The 24,435-nt window shown below is 32.1% G+C and overlaps 14 non-coding genes across 14 annotated transcripts; all 14 read right to left on the reverse strand.

Annotated features, from left to right (window-relative positions):
* Nucleotides 1–2,527: 2,527 nt before the first annotated feature.
* TRNAI-AAU (transfer RNA isoleucine (anticodon AAU)) lies at nucleotides 2,528–2,601 on the reverse strand. The gene has a single exon. It is a non-coding gene; the product is annotated as a tRNA-Ile (tRNA).
* A 3,622-nt stretch (nucleotides 2,602–6,223) lies between these two features.
* Nucleotides 6,224–6,297, reverse strand: TRNAI-AAU (transfer RNA isoleucine (anticodon AAU)). The gene has a single exon. It is a non-coding gene; the product is annotated as a tRNA-Ile (tRNA).
* Nucleotides 6,298–7,948: 1,651 nt separating this feature from the next.
* On the reverse strand, nucleotides 7,949–8,022 carry TRNAI-AAU (transfer RNA isoleucine (anticodon AAU)). The gene has a single exon. It is a non-coding gene; the product is annotated as a tRNA-Ile (tRNA).
* A 1,042-nt stretch (nucleotides 8,023–9,064) lies between these two features.
* TRNAI-AAU (transfer RNA isoleucine (anticodon AAU)) lies at nucleotides 9,065–9,138 on the reverse strand. Its single transcript has one exon. It is a non-coding gene; the product is annotated as a tRNA-Ile (tRNA).
* A 736-nt stretch (nucleotides 9,139–9,874) lies between these two features.
* On the reverse strand, nucleotides 9,875–9,948 carry TRNAI-AAU (transfer RNA isoleucine (anticodon AAU)). Its single transcript has one exon. It is a non-coding gene; the product is annotated as a tRNA-Ile (tRNA).
* Nucleotides 9,949–11,600: 1,652 nt separating this feature from the next.
* On the reverse strand, nucleotides 11,601–11,674 carry TRNAI-AAU (transfer RNA isoleucine (anticodon AAU)). Its single transcript has one exon. It is a non-coding gene; the product is annotated as a tRNA-Ile (tRNA).
* Nucleotides 11,675–12,463: 789 nt separating this feature from the next.
* Nucleotides 12,464–12,537, reverse strand: TRNAI-AAU (transfer RNA isoleucine (anticodon AAU)). Its single transcript has one exon. It is a non-coding gene; the product is annotated as a tRNA-Ile (tRNA).
* Nucleotides 12,538–13,326: 789 nt separating this feature from the next.
* On the reverse strand, nucleotides 13,327–13,400 carry TRNAI-AAU (transfer RNA isoleucine (anticodon AAU)). The gene has a single exon. It is a non-coding gene; the product is annotated as a tRNA-Ile (tRNA).
* A 789-nt stretch (nucleotides 13,401–14,189) lies between these two features.
* TRNAI-AAU (transfer RNA isoleucine (anticodon AAU)) lies at nucleotides 14,190–14,263 on the reverse strand. The gene has a single exon. It is a non-coding gene; the product is annotated as a tRNA-Ile (tRNA).
* A 1,906-nt stretch (nucleotides 14,264–16,169) lies between these two features.
* Nucleotides 16,170–16,243, reverse strand: TRNAI-AAU (transfer RNA isoleucine (anticodon AAU)). The gene has a single exon. It is a non-coding gene; the product is annotated as a tRNA-Ile (tRNA).
* Nucleotides 16,244–17,032: 789 nt separating this feature from the next.
* On the reverse strand, nucleotides 17,033–17,106 carry TRNAI-AAU (transfer RNA isoleucine (anticodon AAU)). The gene has a single exon. It is a non-coding gene; the product is annotated as a tRNA-Ile (tRNA).
* Nucleotides 17,107–21,605: 4,499 nt separating this feature from the next.
* TRNAI-AAU (transfer RNA isoleucine (anticodon AAU)) lies at nucleotides 21,606–21,679 on the reverse strand. Its single transcript has one exon. It is a non-coding gene; the product is annotated as a tRNA-Ile (tRNA).
* Nucleotides 21,680–22,468: 789 nt separating this feature from the next.
* On the reverse strand, nucleotides 22,469–22,542 carry TRNAI-AAU (transfer RNA isoleucine (anticodon AAU)). Its single transcript has one exon. It is a non-coding gene; the product is annotated as a tRNA-Ile (tRNA).
* Nucleotides 22,543–23,331: 789 nt separating this feature from the next.
* On the reverse strand, nucleotides 23,332–23,405 carry TRNAI-AAU (transfer RNA isoleucine (anticodon AAU)). Its single transcript has one exon. It is a non-coding gene; the product is annotated as a tRNA-Ile (tRNA).
* Nucleotides 23,406–24,435: the final 1,030 nt, after the last annotated feature.

The raw sequence follows: 24,435 nt of genomic DNA on the forward strand, positions 1-24,435 counted from the left end.
CAATTCCTCACCTATATGCAATTGATTCATCTAATCATTGTGTCAGCTTCCCCTCGAAGGAAATATAGACATACAAATGATACTGAAGAAAATACATCTATTTTCAACATTAAAGGAGCATCAAGTATTGGCTTAGAGACTGATTGAAAGTATGTTCTTGGCATTGTTAACTTTATGCTCTAAAGACTAAACTAATAGGCTCAATAAATATATAGCATACTATTGAAGAAATAGCAGATGATGAAGTGCTACTGATTGTTAACCCGGGATAGTTGGAAAGCTTATATTCAGCTGTTTACATTCATACTATCTTTATATTTCATCAACAAGACAAAACAAAAATGACCTCAATAAATTGCAATAAATAAGATATTTAGTTACTTGGCGTTAGAACTTAGAACCAATTATAGATATTCCAGGAGCTTTCAGAATGATAATTAATTCTACAACTATATCAAATGTATTCATCCAATCCTTCAAGTAGCTTTTGATCCAAGGTGATAAACAGTCAAAAATGAGACACAAGAAAAATGTATCTTTTTACAAACAATTAAACTTGGCCTGTACAGGGATCGGACCTGTGACCTTGGCGTTATTAGCACCACGCTCTAACCATCTGAGCTAACAGGCCGTTTTGCACAAATTCCTGGAAGTCCAGCATTTGAAGAAGTGCTAATGATAGTTAACCCGGGAGATTTGGAAAGCTTAATTTCAGAGGTTTACCATGAAGTTATACTTATATAATATCAACATGAAGAAACTAATATGACTTTAAAAAATTACAATACAAAAGAGATTTTCATACTTAGTGTTAGAACTTATGTTTCTTCCATGTGTTTTAGCAATAAATAACAACCATCTGAGCTAACAGGCCATTTTGCACAAATACCTGGAAGTCGAGCATATGAAGAAGTGCTAATGATAGTTAACCCGGGAGATTTGGAAAGCTTAATTTCAGAGGTGTACCATGAAGTTATAAATATAAATTATCAACATGAAGAAGCTAATATGACTTTAGAAAAATTACAATACAAAAGAGATTTTCATACTTAGTGTTAGAACTTAGAGCCATTAATGTTTTTTTCCATGTGTTTTAGCAATAAATAACAATTCATCACCTATATGCAATTGATTGATCTAATCATTCTATTAGCTTCCCCTCAAAGGAAATATAGACATACACATTATACAGAAGAAAATACATCTATTTTCAACATTAAAGGAGCATCAAGTATTGGCTTGGAGACTGATTGAAAGTATGTCCTTGGCATTTTTAACTTTATGCTCTCCAGACTAAACTAATAGGCTCAATAAATACATAGCATAGTATTGAAGAAATAGCAGATGATGAAGTGCTACCGATTGTTAACCCGGGATATTTGGAAAGCTTATATTCAGCTGTTTACATTCATACTATCTTTATATTTCATCAACAAGACAAAACAAAAATGACCTCAATAAATTGCAATAAATAAGAGATTTAGTTACTTGGCGTTAGAACTTAGAACCATTAATAGATATTTCAGGAGCTTTCAGAATAATAATTAATTCTACAACTATATCAAATGTATTCATCCAATCCTTCAAGCAGCGTTTGATCCAAGGTGATAAACAGTCAAAAATGAGACACAAGAAAAATTAATCTTTTTACAAACAATTAAACTTGGCTTGTACAGGGATCGAACCTGTGACCTTGGCGTTATTAGCACCACGCTCTAACCATCTGAGCTAACAGGCCATTTTGCACAAATTACTGGAAGTCCAGCATATGAAGAAGTGCTAATGATAGTTAACCCGGGAGATTTGGAAAGCTTAACTTCAGAGGTTTACCATGAAGTTATAAATATATAATATCAACATGAAGAAACTTATATGACTTTAAAAAAATTACAATACAAAAGAGATTTTCATACTTAGTGTTAGAACTTAGAACCATTAATGTTTTTTCCATGTGTTTTAGCAATAAATAACAATTCATCACCTATATGCAATTGATTCATCTAATCATTCTATCAGCTTCCCCTCAAAGGAAATATAGACATACACATTATACAGAAGAAAATACATCTATTTTCAACATTAAAGGAGCATCAAGTATTGGCTTGGAGACTGATTGAAAGTATGTCCTTGGCATTTTCAACTTTATGCTCTACAGACTAAACTAATAGGCTCAATAAATACATAGCATACTATTGAAGAAATAGCATATGATGAAATTCTACCGATTGTTAACCCAGGATAGTTGGAAAGCTTATATTCAGCTGTTTACATTCATACTATCTTTATATTTCATCAACAAGACAAAACAAAAATGACCTCAATAAATTGCAATAAATAAGAGATTTAGTTACTTGGCGTTAGAACTTAGAACCATTAATAGATATTTCAGGAGCTTTCAGAATAATAATTAATTCTACAACTATATCAAATGTATTCATCCAATCCTTCAAGCAGCGTTTGATCCAAGGTGATAAACAGTCAAAAATAAGACACAAGAAAAATTTATCTTTTTACAAACAATTAAACTTGGCCTGTACAGGGATCGAACCTGTGACCTTGGCGTTATTAGCACCACGCTCTAACCATCTGAGCTAACAGGCCATTTTGCACAAATTACTGGAAGTCCAGCATATGAAGAAGTGCTAATGATAGTTAACCCGGGAGATTTGGAAAGCTTAATTTCAGAGGTTTACCATGAAGTTATAAATATATAATATCAACATGAAGAAACTTATATGACTTTAAAAAAATTACAATACAAAAGATATTTTCATACTTAGTGTTAGAACTTAGAACCATTAATGTTTTTTCCATGTGTTTTAGCAATAAATAACAATTCATCACCTATATGCAATTGATTCATTTAATCATTCTATCAGCTTCCCCTCAAAGGAAATATAGAGATACAAATGATACTGAAGAAAATACATCTATTTTCAACATTAAAGGAGCATCAAGTATTGGCTTAGAGACTGATTGAAAGTATGTTCTTGGCATTGTTAACTTTATGCTCTAAAGACTAAACTAAGAGGCTCAATAAATATATAGCATACTATTGAAGAAATAGCAGATGATGAAGTGCTACCGATTGTTAACCCGGGATAGTTGAAAAGCTTATATTCAGCTGTTTACATTCATACTATCTTTATATTTCATCAACAAGACAAAACAAAAATGACCACAATAAATTTCAATAAATAAGAGATTTAGTTACTTGGCGTTAGAACTTAGAACCATTAATAGATATTCCAGGAGCTTTCAGAATAATAATTAATTCTACAACTATATCAAATGTATTCATCCAATCCTTCAAGCAGCATTTGATCCAAGGTGATAAACAGTCAAAAATGAGACACAAGAAAAATTAATCTTTTTTCAAACAATTAAACTTGGCCTTTACAGGGATCGAACCTGTGACCTTGGCGTTATTAGAACCACGCTCTAACCATCTGAGCTAACAGGCCATTTTGCACAAATTCCTGGAAGTCCAGCATATGAAGAAGTGCTAATGATAGTTAACCCGGGAGATTTGGAAAGCTTCATTTCAGAGGTTTACCATGAATTTATAAATATATAATATCCACATGAAGAAACTAATATGACTTTAAAAAAATTACAATACAAAAGAGATTTTCATACTTAGTGTTAGAACTTAGAACCATTAATGTTTTTTCCATGTGTTTTAGCAATAAATAACAATTCATCACCTATATGCAATTGATTCATTTAACCATTCTATCAGCTTCCCCTCAAAGGAAATATAGAGATACACATGTTACAGAAGAAAATACATTTATTTTCAACATTAAAGGAGCATCAAGTATTGGCTTGGAGATGGATTGTAAGTATGTCCTTGGCATTTTTAACTTTATGCTCTAAAGACTAAAGGAATAGGCTCACTAAATATATAGCATACTATTGAAGAAATAGCAGATGATGAAGTGCTACCGATTGTTAACCCGGGATAGTTGGAAAGCTTATATTCAGCTGTTTACATTCATACTATCTTTATATTTCATCAACAAGACAAAACAAAAATGACCTCAATAAATTGCAATAAATAAGATATTTAGTTACTTGGCGTTAGAACTTAGAACCAATTATAGATATTCCAGGAGCTTTCAGAATGATAATTAATTCTACAACTATATCAAATGTATTCATCCAATCCTTCAAGTAGCTTTTGATCCAAGGTGATAAACAGTCAAAAATGAGACACAAGAAAAATGTATCTTTTTACAAACAATTAAACTTGGCCTGTACAGGGATCGGACCTGTGACCTTGGCGTTATTAGCACCACGCTCTAACCATCTGAGCTAACAGGCCGTTTTGCACAAATTCCTGGAAGTCCAGCATTTGAAGAAGTGCTAATGATAGTTAACCCGGGAGATTTGGAAAGCTTAATTTCAGAGGTTTACCATGAAGTTATACTTATATAATATCAACATGAAGAAACTAATATGACTTTAAAAAATTACAATACAAAAGAGATTTTCATACTTAGTGTTAGAACTTATGTTTCTTCCATGTGTTTTAGCAATAAATAACAACCATCTGAGCTAACAGGCCATTTTGCACAAATACCTGGAAGTCGAGCATATGAAGAAGTGCTAATGATAGTTAACCCGGGAGATTTGGAAAGCTTAATTTCAGAGGTGTACCATGAAGTTATAAATATAAATTATCAACATGAAGAAGCTAATATGACTTTAGAAAAATTACAATACAAAAGAGATTTTCATACTTAGTGTTAGAACTTAGAGCCATTAATGTTTTTTTCCATGTGTTTTAGCAATAAATAACAATTCATCACCTATATGCAATTGATTGATCTAATCATTCTATTAGCTTCCCCTCAAAGGAAATATAGACATACACATTATACAGAAGAAAATACATCTATTTTCAACATTAAAGGAGCATCAAGTATTGGCTTGGAGACTGATTGAAAGTATGTCCTTGGCATTTTTAACTTTATGCTCTCCAGACTAAACTAATAGGCTCAATAAATACATAGCATAGTATTGAAGAAATAGCAGATGATGAAGTGCTACCGATTGTTAACCCGGGATATTTGGAAAGCTTATATTCAGCTGTTTACATTCATACTATCTTTATATTTCATCAACAAGACAAAACAAAAATGACCTCAATAAATTGCAATAAATAAGAGATTTAGTTACTTGGCGTTAGAACTTAGAACCATTAATAGATATTTCAGGAGCTTTCAGAATAATAATTAATTCTACAACTATATCAAATGTATTCATCCAATCCTTCAAGCAGCGTTTGATCCAAGGTGATAAACAGTCAAAAATGAGACACAAGAAAAATTAATCTTTTTACAAACAATTAAACTTGGCTTGTACAGGGATCGAACCTGTGACCTTGGCGTTATTAGCACCACGCTCTAACCATCTGAGCTAACAGGCCATTTTGCACAAATTACTGGAAGTCCAGCATATGAAGAAGTGCTAATGATAGTTAACCCGGGAGATTTGGAAAGCTTAACTTCAGAGGTTTACCATGAAGTTATAAATATATAATATCAACATGAAGAAACTTATATGACTTTAAAAAAATTACAATACAAAAGAGATTTTCATACTTAGTGTTAGAACTTAGAACCATTAATGTTTTTTCCGTGTGTTTTAGCAATAAATAACAATTCATCACCTATATGCAATTGATTCATTTAATCATTCTATCAGCTTCCCCTCAAAGGAAATATAGAGATACACATGATACAGAAGAAAATACATCTATTTTCAACATTAAAGGAGCATCAAGTATTGGCTTGGAGACTGATTGAAAGTATGTCCTTGGCATTTTTAACTTTATGCTCTCCAGACTAAACTAATAGGCTCAATAAATACATAGCATACTATTGAAGAAATAGCAGATGATGAAGTGCTACCGATTGTTAACCTGGGATAGTTGGAAAGCTTATATTCAGCTGTTTACATTCATACTATCTTTATATTTCATCAACAAGACAAAACAAAAATGACCTCAATAAATTGCAATAAATAAGAGATTTAGTTACTTGGCGTTAGAACTTAGAACCATTAATAGATATTTCAGGAGCTTTCAGAATAATAATTAATTCTACAACTATATCAAATGTATTCATCCAATCCTTCAAGCAGCATTTGATCCAAGGTGATAAACAGTCAAAAATGAGACACAAGAAAAATTAATCTTTTTACAAACAATTAAACTTGGCCTGTACAGGGATCGAACCTGTGACCTTGGCGTTATTAGCACCACGCTCTAACCATCTGAGCTAACAGGCCATTTTGCACAAATTACTGGAAGTCCAGCATATGAAGAAGTGCTAATGATAGTTAACCCGGGAGATTTGGAAAGCTTAACTTCAGAGGTTTACCATGAAGTTATAAATATATAATATCAACATGAAGAAACTTATATGACTTTAAAAAAATTACAATACAAAAGAGATTTTCATACTTAGTGTTAGAACTTAGAACCATTAATGTTTTTTCCATGTGTTTTAGCAATAAATAACAATGCATCACCTATATGCAATTGATTCATTTAATCATTCTATCAGCTTCCCCTCAAAGGAAATATAGAGATACACATGATACAGAAGAAAATACATCTATTTTCAACATTAAAGGAGCATCAAGTATTGGCTTGGAGACGGATTGAAAGTATGTCCTTGGCATTTTTAACTTTATGCTCTGAAGACTAAACTAATAGGCTCACTAAATATATAGCATACTATTGAAGAAATAGCAGATGATGAAGTGCTACTGATTGTTAACCCGGGATAGTTGGAAAGCTTATATTCAGCTGTTTACATTCATACTATTTTTATATTTCATCAACAAGACAAAACAAAAATGACCTCAATAAATTGCAATAAATAAGAGATTTAGTACTTGGTGTTAGAACTTAGAACCATTAATAGATATTCCAGGAGCTTTCAGAATAATAATTAATTCTACAACTATATCAAATGTATTCATCCAATCCTTCAAGCATCGTTTGATCCAAGGTGATAAACAGTCAAAAATGAGACACAAGAAAAATTAATCTTTTTTCAAACAATTAAACTTGGCCTGTACAGGGATCGAACCTGTGACCTTGGCGTTATTAGCACCACGCTCTAACCATCTGAGCTAACTGGCCGGTCTGCACAAATTCCTGGAAGTCCAGCATATGAAGAAGTGCTAATGATAGTTAACCCTGGAGATTTGGAAAGCTTAATTTCGGAGGTTTACCATGAAGTTATAAATATATATTATCAACATGAAGAAACTAATATGACTTTAGAAAAATTACAATACAAAAGAGATTTTCATACTTAGTGTTAGAACTTAGAGCCATTAATGTTTTTTCCATGTGTTTTAGCAATAAATAACAATTCATCACCTATATGCAATTGATTCATCTAATCATTCTATCAGCTTCCCCTCAAAGGAAATATAGAGATACACATGATACAGAAGAAAATACATCTATTTTCAAAATTAAAGGAGCATCAAGTATTGGCTTGGAGACTGATTGAAAGTATGTCCCTGGCATTTTTAACTTTATGCTCTAAAGACTAAACTAATAGGCTCACTAAATATATAGCATACTATTGAAGAAATAGCAGATGATGAAGTGCTACTGATTGTTAACCCGGGATAGTTGGAAAGCTTATATTCAGCTGTTTACATTCATACTATCTTTATATTTCATCAACAAGACAAAACAAAAATGACCTCAATAAATTGCAATAAATAAGAGATTTAGTTACTTGGCGTTAGAACTTAGAACCAATTATAGATATTCCAGGAGCTTTCAGAATAATAATTAATTCTACAACTATATCAAATGTATTCATCCAATCCTTCAAGTAGCTTTTGATCCATGGTGATAAACAGTCAAAAATGAGACACAAGAAAAATTAATCTTTTTACAAACAATTAAACTTGGCCTGTACAGGGATCGAACCTGTGACCTTGGCGTTATTAGCACCACGCTCTAACCATCTGAGCTAACAGGCCGTTTTGCACAAATTCCTGGAAGTCCAGCATATGAAGAAGTGCTAATGATAGTTAACCCGGGAGATTTGGAAAGCTTAATTTCAGAGGTTTACCATGAAGTTATACTTATATAATATCAACATGAAGAAACTAATATGACTTTAAAAAATTACAATACAAAAGAGATTTTCATACTTAGTGTTAGAACTTAGAACCATTAATGTTTCTTCCATGTGTTTTAGCAAGAAATAACAACCATCTGAGCTAACAGGCCATTTTGCACAAATACCTGGAAGTCGAGCATATGAAGAAGTGCTAATGATAGTTAACCCGGGAGATTTGGAACACTTAATTTCAGAGGTGTACCATGAAGTTATAAATATAAATTATCAACATGAAGAAACTAATATGACTTTAGAAAAATTACAATACAAAAGAGATTTTCATACTTAGTGTTAGAACTTAGAACCATTAATGTTTTTTCCATGTGTTTTAGCAATAAATAACAATTCATCACCTATATGCAATTGATTCGTTTAATCATTCTATCAGCTTCCCCTCAAAGGAAATATAGAGATACACATGATACAGAAGAAAATACATCTATTTTCAACATTACAGGAGCATCAAGTATTGGCTTGGAGACTGATTGAAAGTATGTCCTTGGCATTTTTAACTTTATGCTCTAAAGACTAAACTAATAGGCTCACTAAATATATAGCATACTATTGAAGAAATAGCAGATGATGAAGTGCTACTGATTGTTAACCCGGGATAGTTGGAAAGCTTATATTCAGCTGTTTACATTTATACTATCTTTATATTTCATCAACAAGACAAAACAAAAATGACCTCAATAAATTGCAATAAATAAGAGATTTAGTTACTTGGCGTTAGAACTTGGAACCAATTAAAGATATTCCAGGAGCTTTCAGAATGATAATTAATTCTACAACTATATCAAATGTATTCATCCAATCCTTCAAGTAGCTTTTGATCCAAGGTGATAAACAGTCAAAAATGAGACACAAGAAAAATGTATCTTTTTACAAACAATTAAACTTGGCCTGTACAGGGATCGAACCTGTGACCTTGGCGTTATTAGCACCACGCTCTAACCATCTGAGCTAACAGGCCATTTTGCACAAAATCCTGGAAGTCCAGCATATGAATATGAAAGTTATAAATATATAATATCAACATGAAGAAACTTATATGACTTTAAAAAAATTACAATACAAAAGAGATTTTCATACTTAGTGTTAGAACTTAGAACCATAATGTTTTTTCCATGTGTTTTAGCAATAAATAACAATTCATCACCTATATGCAATTGATTCATCTAATCATTGTGTCAGCTTCCCCTCGAAGGAAATATAGACATACAAATGATACTGAAGAAAATACATCTATTTTCAACATTAAAGGAGCATCAAGTATTGGCTTAGAGACTGATTGAAAGTATGTTCTTGGCATTGTTAACTTTATGCTCTAAAGACTAAACTAATAGGCTCAATAAATATATAGCATACTATTGAAGAAATAGCAGATGATGAAGTGCTACTGATTGTTAACCCGGGATAGTTGGAAAGCTTATATTCAGCTGTTTACATTCATACTATTTTTATATTTCATCAACAAGACAAAACAAAAATGACCTCAATAAATTGCAATAAATAAATAAGAGATTTAGTTACTTGGTGTTAGAACTTGGAACCATTAATAGATATTCCAGGAGCTTTCAGAATAATAATTAATTCTACAACTATATCAAATGTATTCATCCAATCCTTCAAGCATCGTTTGATCCAAGGTGATAAACAGTCAAAAATGAGACACAAGAAAAATTAATCTTTTTTCAAACAATTAAACTTGGCCTGTACAGGAATCGAACCTGTGACCTTGGCGTTATTAGCACCACGCTCTAACCATCTGAGCTAACAGGCCGGTCTGCACAAATTCCTGGAAGTCCAGCATATGAAGAAGTGCTAATGATAGTTAACCTGGGAGATTTGGAAAGCTTAATTTCGGAGGTTTACCATGAAGTTATAAATATATAATATCAACATGAAGAAACTAATATGACTTTAGAAAAATTACAATACAAAAGAGATTTTCATACTTAGTGTTAGAACTTAGAGCCATTAATGTTTTTTCCATGTGTTTTAGCAAAAAATAACAATTCATCACCTATATGCAATTGATTCATCTAATCATTGTGTCAGCTTCCCCTCGAAGGAAATATAGACATACAAATGATACTGAAGAAAATACATCTATTTTCAACATTAAAGGAGCATCAAGTATTGCCTTAGAGACTGATTGAAAGTATGTTCTGGGCATTGTTAACTTTATGCTCTAAAGACTAAATTAATAGGCTCAATAAATATATAGCATACTATTGAAGAAATAGCAGATGATGAAGTGCTACCGATTGTTAACCTGGGATAGTTGGAAAGCTTATATTCAGCTGTTTACATTCATACTATCTTTATATTTCATCAACAAGACAAAACAAAAATGACCTCAATAAATTGCAATAAATAAGAGATTTAGTTACTTGGCGTTAGAACTTAGAACCATTAATCGATATTCCAGGAGCTTTCAGAATAATAATTAATTCTACAACTATATCAAATGTATTCATCCAATCCTTCAAGCAGCATTTGATCCAAGGTGATAAACAGTCAAAAATGAGACACAAGAAAAATTAATCTTTTTACAAACAATTAAACTTGGCCTGTACAGGGATAGAACCTGTGACCTTGGCGTTATTAGCACCACGCTCTAACCATCTGAGCTAACAGGCCTTTTTGCACAAACTCCTGGAAGTCCAGCATATGAAGAATTGCTAATGATAGTTAACCCGGGAGATTTGGAAAGCTTAATTTCAGAGGTGTACCATGAAGTTATAAATATAAATTATCAACATGAAGAAACTAATATGACTTTAGAAAAATTACAATACAAAAGAGATTTTCATACTTAGTGTTAGAACTTAGAACCATTAATGTTTTTTCCATGTGTTTTATCAATAAATAACAATTCATCACCTATATGCAATTGATTCATCTAATCATTCTATCAGCTTCCCCTCAAAGGAAATATAGACATACACATTATGGAGAAGAACATACATCTATTTTCAACATTAAAGGAGCATCAAGTATTGGCTTGGAGACTGATTGAAAGTATGTTCTTGGCATTTTTAACTTTATGCTCTACAGACTAAACTAATAGGCTCAATAAATACATAGCATACTATTGAAGAAATAGCATATGATGAAGTTCTACCGATTGTTAACCCAGGATGGTTGGAAAGCTTATATTCAGCTGTTTACATTCATACTATCTTTATATTTCATCAACAAGACAAAACAAAAATGACCTCAATAAATTGCAATAAATAAGAGATTTAGTTACTTGGCGTTAGAACTTAGAACCATTAATAGATATTTCAGGAGCTTTCAGAATAATAATTAATTCTACAACTATATCAAATGTATTCATCCAATCCTTCAAGCAGCGTTTGATCCAAGGTGATAAACAGTCAAAAAAGAGACACAAGAAAAATTAATCTTTTTTCAAACAATTAAACTTGGCCTGTACAGGGATCGAACCTGTGACCTTGGCGTTATTAGCACCACGCTCTAACCATCTGAGCTAACAGGCCGGTCTGCACAAATCCCTGGAAGTCCAGCATATGAAGAAGTGCTAATGATAGTTAACCCGGGAGATTTGAAAGCTTAATTTCGGAGGTTTACCATGAAGTTATAAATATATAATATCAACATGAAGAAACTAATATGACTTTAGAAAAATTACAATACAAAAGAGATTTTCATACTTAGTGTTAGAACTTAGAGCCATTAATGTTTTTTCCATGTGTTTTAGCAATAAATAACAATTCATCACCTATATGCAATTGATTCATCTAATCATTGTGTCAGCTTCCCCCCCGAAGGAAATATAGACATACAAATGATACTGAGGAAAATACATCTATTTTCAACATTAAAGAAGCATCAAGTATTGGCTTAGAGACTGATTGAAAGTATGTTCTTGGCATTGTTAACTTTATGCTCTAAAGACTAAACTAATAGGCTCAATAAATATATAGCATACTATTGAAGAAATAGCAGATGATGAAGTGCTACCGATTGTTAACCCGGGATAGTTGGAAAGCTTATATTCAGCTGTTTACATTCATACTATATTTATATTTCATCAACAAGACAAAACAAAAATGACCTCAATAAATTGCAATAAATAAGAGATTTAGTTACTTGGCGTTAGAACTTAGAACCATTAATAGATATTTCAGGAGCTTTCAGAATAATAATTAATTCTACAACTATATCAAATGTATTCATCCAATCCTTTAAGCAGCGTTTGATCCAAGGTGATAAACAGTCAAAAATGAGACACAAGAAACATTTATCTTTTTACAAACAATTAAACTTGGCCTGTACAGGGATCGAACCTGTGACCTTGGCGTTATTAGCACCACGCTCTAACCATCTGAGCTAACAGGCCATTTTGCACAAATGACTGGAAGTCCAGCATATGAAGAAGTGCTAATGATAGTTAACCCGGGAGATTTGGAAAGCTTAATTTCAGAGGTTTACCATGAAGTTATAAATATATAATATCAACATGAAGAAACTAATATGACTTTAGAAAAATTACAATACAAAAGAGATTTTCATACTTAGTGTGAGAACTTAGAACCATTAATGTTTTTTCCATGTGTTTTAGCAATAAATAACAATTCATCACCTATATGCAATTGATTCATCTAAACATTCTATCAGCTTCCCCTCAAAGGAAATATAGACATACACATTATACAGAAGAAAATACATCTATTTTCAACATTAAAGGAGCATCAAGTATTGGCTTGGAGACTGATTGAAAGTATGTCCTTGGCATTTTTAACTTTATGCTCTACAGACTAAACTAATAGGCTCAATAAATACATAGCATACTATTGAAGAAATAGCAGATGATGAAGTGCTACCGATTGTTAACCCGGGATAGTTGGAAAGCTTATATTCAGCTGTTTACATTCATACTATCTTTATATTTCATCAACAAGACAAAACAAAAATGACCTCAATAAATTGCAATAAATAAGAGATTTAGTTACTTGGCGTTAGAACTTAGAACCATTAATAGATATTTCAGGAGCTTTCAGAATAATAATTAATTCTACAACTATATCAAATGTATTCATCCAATCCTTCAAGCAGCATTTGATCCAAGGTGATAAACAGTCAAAAATGAGACACAAGAAACATTTATCTTTTTACAAACAATTAAACTTGGCCTGTACAGGGATCGAACCTGTGACCTTGGCGTTATTAGCACCACGCTCTAACCATCTGAGCTAACAGGCCATTTTGCACAAATTACTGGAAGTCCAGCATATGAAGAAGTGCTAATGATAGTTAACCCGGGAGATTTGGAAAGCTTAACTTCAGAGGTTTACCATGAAGTTATAAATATATAATATCAACATGAAGAAACTTATATGACTTTAAAAAAATTACAATACAAAAGAGATTTTCATACTTAGTGTTAGAACTTAGAACCATTAATGTTTTTTCCATGTGTTTTAGCAATAAATAACAATCCATCACCTATATGCAATTGATTCATCTAATCATTCTATCAGCTTCCCCTCAAAGGAAATATAGAGATACACATGATACAGAAGAAAATACATCTATTTTCAACATTAAAGGAGCATCAAGTATTGGCTTGGAGACTGATTGAAAGTATGTCCCTGGCATTTTTAACTTTATGCTCTAAAGACTAAACTAATAGGCTCACTAAATATATAGCATACTATTGAAGAAATAGCAGATGATGAAGTGCTACTGATTGTTAACCCGGTATAGTTGGAAAGCTTATATTCAGCTGTTTACATTCATACTATCTTTATATTTCATCAACAAGACAAAACAAAAATGACCTCAATAAATTGCAATAAATATGAGATTTAGTTACTTGGCGTTAGAACTTAGAACCATTAATAGATATTCCAGGAGCTTTCAGAATAATAATTAATTCTACAACTATATCAAATGTATTCATCCAATCCTTCAAGTAGCTTTTGATCCATGGTGATAAACAGTCAAAAATGAGACACAAGAAAAATTAATCTTTTTACAAACAATTAAACTTGGCCTGTACAGGGATCGAACCTGTGACCTTGGCGTTATTAGCACCACGCTCTAACCATCTGAGCTAACAGGCCGTTTTGCACAAATTCCTGGAAGTCCAGCATTTGAAGAAGTGCTAATGATAGTTAACCCGGGAGATTTGGAAAGCCTAATTTCAGAGGTTTACCATGAAGTTATACTTATATAATATCAACATGAAGAAACTAATATGACTTTAAAAAATTACAATACAAAGGAGATTTTCATACTTAGTGTTAGAACTTAGAACCATTAATGTTTCTTCCATGTGTTTTAGCAATAAATAACAACCATCTGAGCTAACAGGCCATTTTGCACAAATACCTGGAAGTCGAGCATATGAAGAAGTGCTAATGATAGTTAACCCGGGAGATTTGGAAAGCTTAATTTCAGAGGTGTACCATGAAGTTATAAATATAAATTATCAACATGAAGAAACTAATATGACTTTAGAAAAATTACAATACAAAAGAGATTTTCATACTTAGTGTTAGAACTTAGAGCCATTAATGTTTTTTTCCATGTGTTTTAGCAATAAATAACAATTCATCACCTATATGCAATTGATTGATCTAATCATTCTATTAGCTTCCCCTCAAAGGAAATATAGACATACACATTATACAGAAGAAAATACATCTATTTTCAACATTAAAGGAGCATCAAGTATTGGCTTGGAGACTGATTGAAAGTATGTCCTTGGCATTTTTAACTTTATGCTCTACAGACTAAACTAATAGGCTCAATAAATACATAGCATACTATTGAAGAAATAGCAGATGATGAAGTGCTACCGATTGTTAACCCGGGATATTTGGAAAGCTTATATTCAGCTGTTTACATTCATACTATCTTTATATTTCATCAACAAGACAAAACAAAAATGACCTCAATAAATTGCAATAAATAGGAGATTTAGTTACTTGGCGTTAGAACTGAGAACCATTAATAGATATTTCAGGAGCTTTCAGAATAATAATTAATTCTACAACTATATCAAATGTATTCATCCAATCCTTCAAGCAGCGTTTGATCCAAGGTGATAAACAGTCAAAAATGAGACACAAGAAAAATTAATCTTTTTACAAACAAATAAACTTGGCTTGTACAGGGATCGAACCTGTGACCTTGGCGTTATTAGCACCACGCTCTAACCATCTGAGCTAACAGGCCATTTTGCACAAATTACTGGAAGTCCAGCATATGAAGAAGTGCTAATGATAGTTAACCCGGGAGATTTGGAAAGCTTAACTTCAGAGGTTTACCATGAAGTTATAAATATATAATATAAACATGAAGAAACTTATATGACTTTAAAAAAATTACAATACAAAAGAGATTTTCATACTTAGTGTTAGAACTTAGAACCATTAATGTTTTTTCCATGTGTTTTAGCAATAAATAACAATTCATCACCTATATGCAATTGATTCATTTAATCATTCTATCAGCTTCCCCTCAAAGGAAATATAGAGATACACATGATACAGAAGAAAATACATCTATTTTCAACATTAAAGGAACATCAAGTATTGGCTTGGAGACGGATTGAAAGTATGTCCTTGGCATTTTTAACTTTATGCTCTGAAGACTAAACTAATAGGCTCACTAAATATATAGCATACTATTGAAGAAATAGCAGATGATGAAGTGCTACTGATTGTTAACCCGGGATAGTTGGAAAGCTTATATTCAGCTGTTTACATTCATACTATTTTTATATTTCATCAACAAGACAAAACAAAAATGACCTCAATAAATTGCAATAAATAAGAGATTTAGTTACTTGGTGTTAGAACTTAGAACCATTAATAGATATTCCAGGAGCTTTCAGAATAATAATTAATTCTACAACTATATCAAATGTATTCATCCAATCCTTCAAGCATCGTTTGATCCAAGGTGATAAACAGTCAAAAATGAGACACAAGAAAAATTAATCTTTTTTCAAACAATTAATCTTGGCCTGTACAGGGATCGAACCTGTGACCTTGGCGTTATTAGCACCACGCTCTAACCATCTGAGCTAACAGGCCGGTCTGCACAAATTCCTGGAAGTCCAGCATATGAAGAAGTGCTAATGATAGTGAACCCGGGAGATTTGGAAAGCTTAATTTCGGAGGTTTACCATGAAGTTATAAATATATAATATCAACATGAAGAAACTAATATGACTTTAGAAAAATTACAATACAAAAGAGATTTTCATACTTAGTGTTAGAACTTAGAGCCATTAATGTTTTTTCCATGTGTTTTAGCAATAAATAACAATTCCTCACCTATATGCAATTGATTCATCTAATCATTGTGTCAGCTTCCCCTCGAAGGAAATATAGACATACAAATGATACTGAAGAAAATACATCTATTTTCAACATTAAAGGAGCATCAAGTATTGGCTTAGAGACTGATTGAAAGTATGTTCTTGGCATTGTTAACTTTATGCTCTAAAGACTAAACTAATAGGCTCAATAAATATATAGCATACTATTGAAGAAATAGCAGATGATGAAGTGCTACCGATTGTTAACCCGGGATAGTTGGAAAGCTTATATTCAGCGGTTTACATTCATACTATCTTTATATTTCATCAACAAGACAAAACAAAAATGACCTCAATAAATTGCAATAAATAAGAGATTTAGTTACCTGGCGTTAGAACTTAGAACCATTAATAGATATTCCAGGAGCTTTCAGAATAATAATTAATTCTACAACTATATCAAATGCATTCATCCAATCCTTCAAGCAGCGTTTGATCCAAGGTGATAAACAGTCAAAAATGAGACACAAGAAAAATTAATCTTTTTTCAAACAATTAAACTTGGCCTGTACAGGGATCGAACCTGTGACCTTGGCGTCATTAGCACCACGCTCTAACCATCTGAGCTAACAGGCCATTTTGCACAAATTCCTGGAAGTCCAGCATATGAAGAAGTGCTAATGATAGTGAACCCGGGAGATTTGGAAAGCTTAATTTCGGAGGTGTACCATGAAGTTATAAATATAAATTATCAACATGAAGAAACTAATATGACTTTAGAAAAATTACAATACAAAAGAGATTTTCATACTTAGTGTTAGAACTTAGAACCATTAATGTTTTTTCCATGTGTTTTAGCAATAAATAACAATTCATCACCTATATGCAATTGATTCATCTAATCATTCTATCAGCTTCCCCTCAAAGGAAATATAGACATACACATTATACAGAAGAAAATACATCTATTTTCAACATTAAAGGAGCATCACTTATTGGCTTGGAGACTGATTGAAAGTATGTCCTTGGCATTTTTAACTTTATGCTCTAAAGACTAAACTAATAGGCTCACTAAATATATAGCATACTATTGAAGAAATAGCAGATGATGAAGTGCTACTGATTGTTAACCCGGGATAGTTGGAAAGCTTATATTCAGCTGTTTACATTCATACTATCTTTATATTTCATCAACAAGACAAAACAAAAATGACCTCAATAAATTGCAATAAATAAGATATTTAGTTACTTGGCGTTAGAACTTAGAACCAATTATAGATATTCCAGGAGCTTTCAGAATGATAATTAATTCTACAACTATATCAAATGTATTCATCCAATCCTTCAAGTAGCTTTTGATCCAAGGTGATAAACAGTCAAAAATGAGACACAAGAAAAATGTATCTTTTTACAAACAATTAAACTTGGCCTGTACAGGGATCGGACCTGTGACCTTGGCGTTATTAGCACCACGCTCTAACCATCTGAGCTAACAGGCCGTTTTGCACAAATTCCTGGAAGTCCAGCATTTGAAGAAGTGCTAATGATAGTTAACCCGGGAGATTTGGAAAGCTTAATTTCAGAGGTTTACCATGAAGTTATACTTATATAATATCAACATGAAGAAACTAATATGACTTTAAAAAATTACAATACAAAAGAGATTTTCATACTTAGTGTTAGAACTTAGAACCATTAATGTTTCTTCCATGTGTTTTAGCAATAAATAACAACCATCTGAGCTAACAGGCCATTTTGCACAAATACCTGGAAGTCGAGCATATGAAGAAGTGCTAATGATAGTTAACCCGGGAGATTTGGAAAGCTTAATTTCAGAGGTGTACCATGAAGTTATAAATATAAATTATCAACATGAAGAAACTAATATGACTTTAGAAAAATTACAATACAAAAGAGATTTTCATACTTAGTGTTAGAACTTAGAGCCATTAATGTTTTTTTCCATGTGTTTTAGCAATAAATAACAATTCATCACCTATATGCAATTGATTGATCTAATCATTCTATTAGCTTCCCCTCAAAGGAAATATAGACATACACATTATACAGAAGAAAATACATCTATTTTCAACATTAAAGGAGCATCAAGTATTGGCTTGGAGACTGATTGAAAGTATGTCCTTGGCATTTTTAACTTTATGCTCTCCAGACTAAACTAATAGGCTCAATAAATACATAGCATACTATTGAAGAAATAGCAGATGATGAAGTGCTACCGATTGTTAACCCGGGATATTTGGAAAGCTTATATTCAGCTGTTTACATTGATACTCTCTTTATATTTCATCAACAAGACAAAACAAAAATGACCTCAATAAATTGCAATAAATAAGGGATTTAGTTACTTGGCGTTAGAACTTAGAACCATTAATAGATATTTCAGGAGCTTTCAGAATAATAATTAATTCTACAACTATATCAAATGTATTCATCCAATCCTTCAAGCAGCGTTTGATCCAAGGTGATAAACAGTCAAAAATGAGACACAAGAAAAATTAATCTTTTTACAAACAATTAAACTTGGCTTGTACAGGGATCGAACCTGTGACCTTGGCGTTATTAGCACCACGCTCTAACCATCTGAGCTAACAGGCCATTTTGCACAAATTACTGGAAGTCCAGCATATGAAGAAGTGCTAATGATAGTTAACCCGGGAGATTTGGAAAGCTTAACTTCAGAGGTTTACCATGAAGTTATAAATATATAATATCAACATGAAGAAACTTATATGACTTTAAAAAAATTACAATACAAAAGAGATTTTCATACTTAGTGTTAGAACTTAGAACCATTAATGTTTTTTCCGTGTGTTTTAGCAATAAATAACAATTCATCACCTATATGCAATTGATTCATTTAATCATTCTATCAGCTTCCCCTCAAAGGAAATATAGAGATACACATGATACAGAAGAAAATACATCTATTTTCAACATTAAAGGAGCATCAAGTATTGGCTTAGAGACTGATTGAAAGTATGTTCTTGGCATTGTTAACTTTATGCTCTAAAGACTAAACTAATAGGCTCAATAAATATATAGCATACTATTGAAGAAATAGCAGATGATGAAGTGCTACTGATTGTTAACCCGGGATAGTTGGAAAGCTTATATTCAGCTGTTTACATTCATACTATTTTTATATTTCATCAACAAGACAAAACAAAAATGACCTCAATAAATTGCAATAAATAAATAAGAGATTTAGTTACTTGGTGTTAGAACTTGGAACCATTAATAGATATTCCAGGAGCTTTCAGAATAATAATTAATTCTACAACTATATCAAATGTATTCATCCAATCCTTCAAGCATCGTTTGATCCAAGGTGATAAACAGTCAAAAATGAGACACAAGAAAAATTAATCTTTTTTCAAACAATTAAACTTGGCCTGTACAGGAATCGAACCTGTGACCTTGGTGTTATTAGCACCACGCTCTAACCATCTGAGCTAACAGGCCGGTCTGCACAAATTCCTGGAAGTCCAGCATATGAAGAAGTGCTAATGATAGTTAACCTGGGAGATTTGGAAAGCTTAATTTCGGAGGTTTACCATGAAGTTATAAATATATAATATCAACATGAAGAAACTAATATGACTTTAGAAAAATTACAATACAAAAGAGATTTTCATACTTAGTGTTAGAACTTAGAGCCATTAATGTTTTTTCCATGTGTTTTAGCAAAAAATAACAATTCATCACCTATATGCAATTGATTCATCTAATCATTGTGTCAGCTTCCCCTCGAAGGAAATATAGACATACAAATGATACTGAAGAAAATACATCTATTTTCAACATTAAAGGAGCATCAAGTATTGCCTTAGAGACTGATTGAAAGTATGTTCTGGGCATTGTTAACTTTATGCTCTAAAGACTAAATTAATAGGCTCAATAAATATATAGCATACTATTGAAGAAATAGCAGATGATGAAGTGCTACCGATTGTTAACCTGGGATAGTTGGAAAGCTTATATTCAGCTGTTTACATTCATACTATCTTTATATTTCATCAACAAGACAAAACAAAAATGACCTCAATAAATTGCAATAAATAAGAGATTTAGTTACTTGGCGTTAGAACTTAGAACCATTAATAGATATTCCAGGAGCTTTCAGAATAATAATTAATTCTACAACTATATCAAATGTATTCATCCAATCCTTCAAGCAGCATTTGATCCAAGGTGATAAACAGTCAAAAATGAGACACAAGAAAAATTAATCTTTTTACAAACAATTAAACTTGGCCTGTACAGGGATAGAACCTGTGACCTTGGCGTTATTAGCACCACGCTCTAACCATCTGAGCTAACAGGCCGTTTTGCACAAACTCCTGGAAGTCCAGCATATGAAGAATTGCTAATGATAGTTAACCCGGGAGATTTGGAAAGCTTAATTTCAGAGGTGTACCATGAAGTTATAAATATAAATTATCAACATGAAGAAACTAATATGACTTTAGAAAAATTACAATACAAAAGAGATTTTCATACTTAGTGTTAGAACTTAGAACCATTAATGTTTTTTCCATGTGTTTTAGCAATAAATAACAATTCATCACCTATATGCAATTGATTCATCTAATCATTCTATCAGCTTCCCCTCAAAGGAAATATAGACATACACATTATGGAGAAGAACATACATCTATTTTCAACATTAAAGGAGCATCAAGTATTGGCTTGGAGACTGATTGAAAGTATGTTCTTGGCATTTTTAACTTTATGCTCTACAGACTAAACTAATAGGCTCAATAAATACATAGCATACTATTGAAGAAATAGCATATGATGAAGTTCTACCGATTGTTAACCCAGGATGGTTGGAAAGCTTATATTCAGCTGTTTACATTCATACTATCTTTATATTTCATCAACAAGACAAAACAAAAATGACCTCAATAAATTGCAATAAATAAGAGATTTAGTTACTTGGCGTTAGAACTTAGAACCATTAATAGATATTTCAGGAGCTTTCAGAATAATAATTCATTCTACAACTATATCAAATGTATTCATCCAATCCTTCAAGCAGCGTTTGATCCAAGGTGATAAACAGTCAAAAAAGAGACACAAGAAAAATTAATCTTTTTTCAAACAATTAAACTTGGCCTGTACAGGGATCGAACCTGTGACCTTGGCGTTATTAGCACCACGCTCTAACCATCTGAGCTAACAGGCCGGTCTGCACAAATCCCTGGAAGTCCAGCATATGAAGAAGTGCTAATGATAGTTAACCCGGGAGATTTGAAAGCTTAATTTCGGAGGTTTACCATGAAGTTATAAATATATAATATCAACATGAAGAAACTAATATGACTTTAGAAAAATTACAATACAAAAGAGATTTTCATACTTAGTGTTAGAACTTAGAGCCATTAATGTTTTTTCCATGTGTTTTAGCAATAAATAACAATTCATCACCTATATGCAATTGATTCATCTAATCATTGTGTCAGCTTCCCCCCCGAAGGAAATATAGACATACAAATGATACTGAGGAAAATACATCTATTTTCAACATTAAAGAAGCATCAAGTATTGGCTTAGAGACTGATTGAAAGTATGTTCTTGGCATTGTTAACTTTATGCTCTAAAGACTAAACTAATAGGCTCAATAAATATATAGCATACTATTGAAGAAATAGCAGATGATGAAGTGCTACCGATTGTTAACCCGGGATAGTTGGAAAGCTTATATTCAGCTGTTTACATTCATACTATATTTATATTTCATCAACAAGACAAAACAAAAATGACCTCAATAAATTGCAATAAATAAGAGATTTAGTTACTTGGCGTTAGAACTTAGAACCATTAATAGATATTTCAGGAGCTTTCAGAATAATAATTAATTCTACAACTATATCAAATGTATTCATCCAATCCTTTAAGCAGCGTTTGATCCAAGGTGATAAACAGTCAAAAATGAGACACAAGAAACATTTATCTTTTTACAAACAATTAAACTTGGCCTGTACAGGGATCGAACCTGTGACCTTGGCGTTATTAGCACCACGCTCTAACCATCTGAGCTAACAGGCCATTTTGCACAAATGACTGGAAGTCCAGCATATGAAGAAGTGCTAATGATAGTTAACCCGGGAGATTTGGAAAGCTTAATTTCAGAGGTTTACCATGAAGTTATAAATATATAATATCAACATGAAGAAACTAATATGACTTTAGAAAAATTACAATACAAAAGAGATTTTCATACTTAGTGTGAGAACTTAGAACCATTAATGTTTTTTCCATGTGTTTTAGCAATAAATAACAATTCATCACCTATATGCAATTGATTCATCTAAACATTCTATCAGCTTCCCCTCAAAGGAAATATAGACATACACATTATACAGAAGAAAATACATTTATTTTCAACATTAAAGGAGCATCAAGTATTGGCTTGGAGACTGATTGAAAGTATGTCCTTGGCATTTTTAACTTTATGCTCTACAGACTAAACTAATAGGCTCAATAAATACATAGCATACTATTGAAGAAATAGCAGATGATGAAGTGCTACCGATTGTTAACCCGGGATAGTTGGAAAGCTTATATTCAGCTGTTTACATTCATACTATCTTTATATTTCATCAACAAGACAAAACAAAAATGACCTCAATAAATTGCAATAAATAAGAGATTTAGTTACTTGGCGTTAGAACTTAGAACCATTAATAGATATTTCAGGAGCTTTCAGAATAATAATTAATTCTACAACTATATCAAATGTATTCATCCAATCCTTCAAGCAGCATTTGATCCAAGGTGATAAACAGTCAAAAATGAGACACAAGAAACATTTATCTTTTTACAAACAATTAAACTTGGCCTGTACAGGGATCGAACCTGTGACCTTGGCGTTATTAGCACCACGCTCTAACCATCTGAGCTAACAGGCCATTTTGCACAAATTACTGGAAGTCCAGCATATGAAGAAGTGCTAATGATAGTTAACCCGGGAGATTTGGAAAGCTTAACTTCAGAGGTTTACCATGAAGTTATAAATATATAATATCAACATGAAGAAACTTATATGACTTTAAAAAAATTACAATACAAAAGAGATTTTCATACTTAGTGTTAGAACTTAGAACCATTAATGTTTTTTCCATGTGTTTTAGCAATAAATAACAATCCATCACCTATATGCAATTGATTCATCTAATCATTCTATTAGCTTCCCCTCAAAGGAAATATAGACATACACATTATACAGAAGAAAATACATCTATTTTCAACATTAAAGGAGCATCAAGTATTGGCTTGGAGACTGATTGAAAGTATGTCCTTGGCATTTTTAACTTTATGCTCTCCAGACTAAACTAATAGGCTCAATAAATACATAGCATACTATTGAAGAAATAGCAGATGATGAAGTGCTACTGATTGTTAACCCGGGATAGTTGGAAAGCTTATATTCAGCTGTTTACATTCATACTATCTTTATATTTCATCAACAAGACAAAACAAAAATGACCTCAATAAATTGCAATAAATAAGATATTTAGTTACTTGGCGTTAGAACTTAGAACCAATTATAGATATTCCAGGAGCTTTCAGAATGATAATTAATTCTACAACTATATCAAATGTATTCATCCAATCCTTCAAGTAGCTTTTGATCCAAGGTGATAAACAGTCAAAAATGAGACACAAGAAAAATGTATCTTTTTACAAACAATTAAACTTGGCCTGTACAGGGATCGGACCTGTGACCTTGGCGTTATTAGCACCACGCTCTAACCATCTGAGCTAACAGGCCGTTTTGCACAAATTCCTGGAAGTCCAGCATTTGAAGAAGTGCTAATGATAGTTAACCCGGGAGATTTGGAAAGCTTAATTTCAGAGGTTTACCATGAAGTTATACTTATATAATATCAACATGAAGAAACTAATATGACTTTAAAAAATTACAATACAAAAGAGATT

Source organism: Lissotriton vulgaris, chromosome 4_1, assembly GCF_964263255.1.
Source record: "Lissotriton vulgaris chromosome 4_1, aLisVul1.2, whole genome shotgun sequence".
Lineage (NCBI taxonomy): Eukaryota > Metazoa > Chordata > Amphibia > Caudata > Salamandridae > Lissotriton > Lissotriton vulgaris.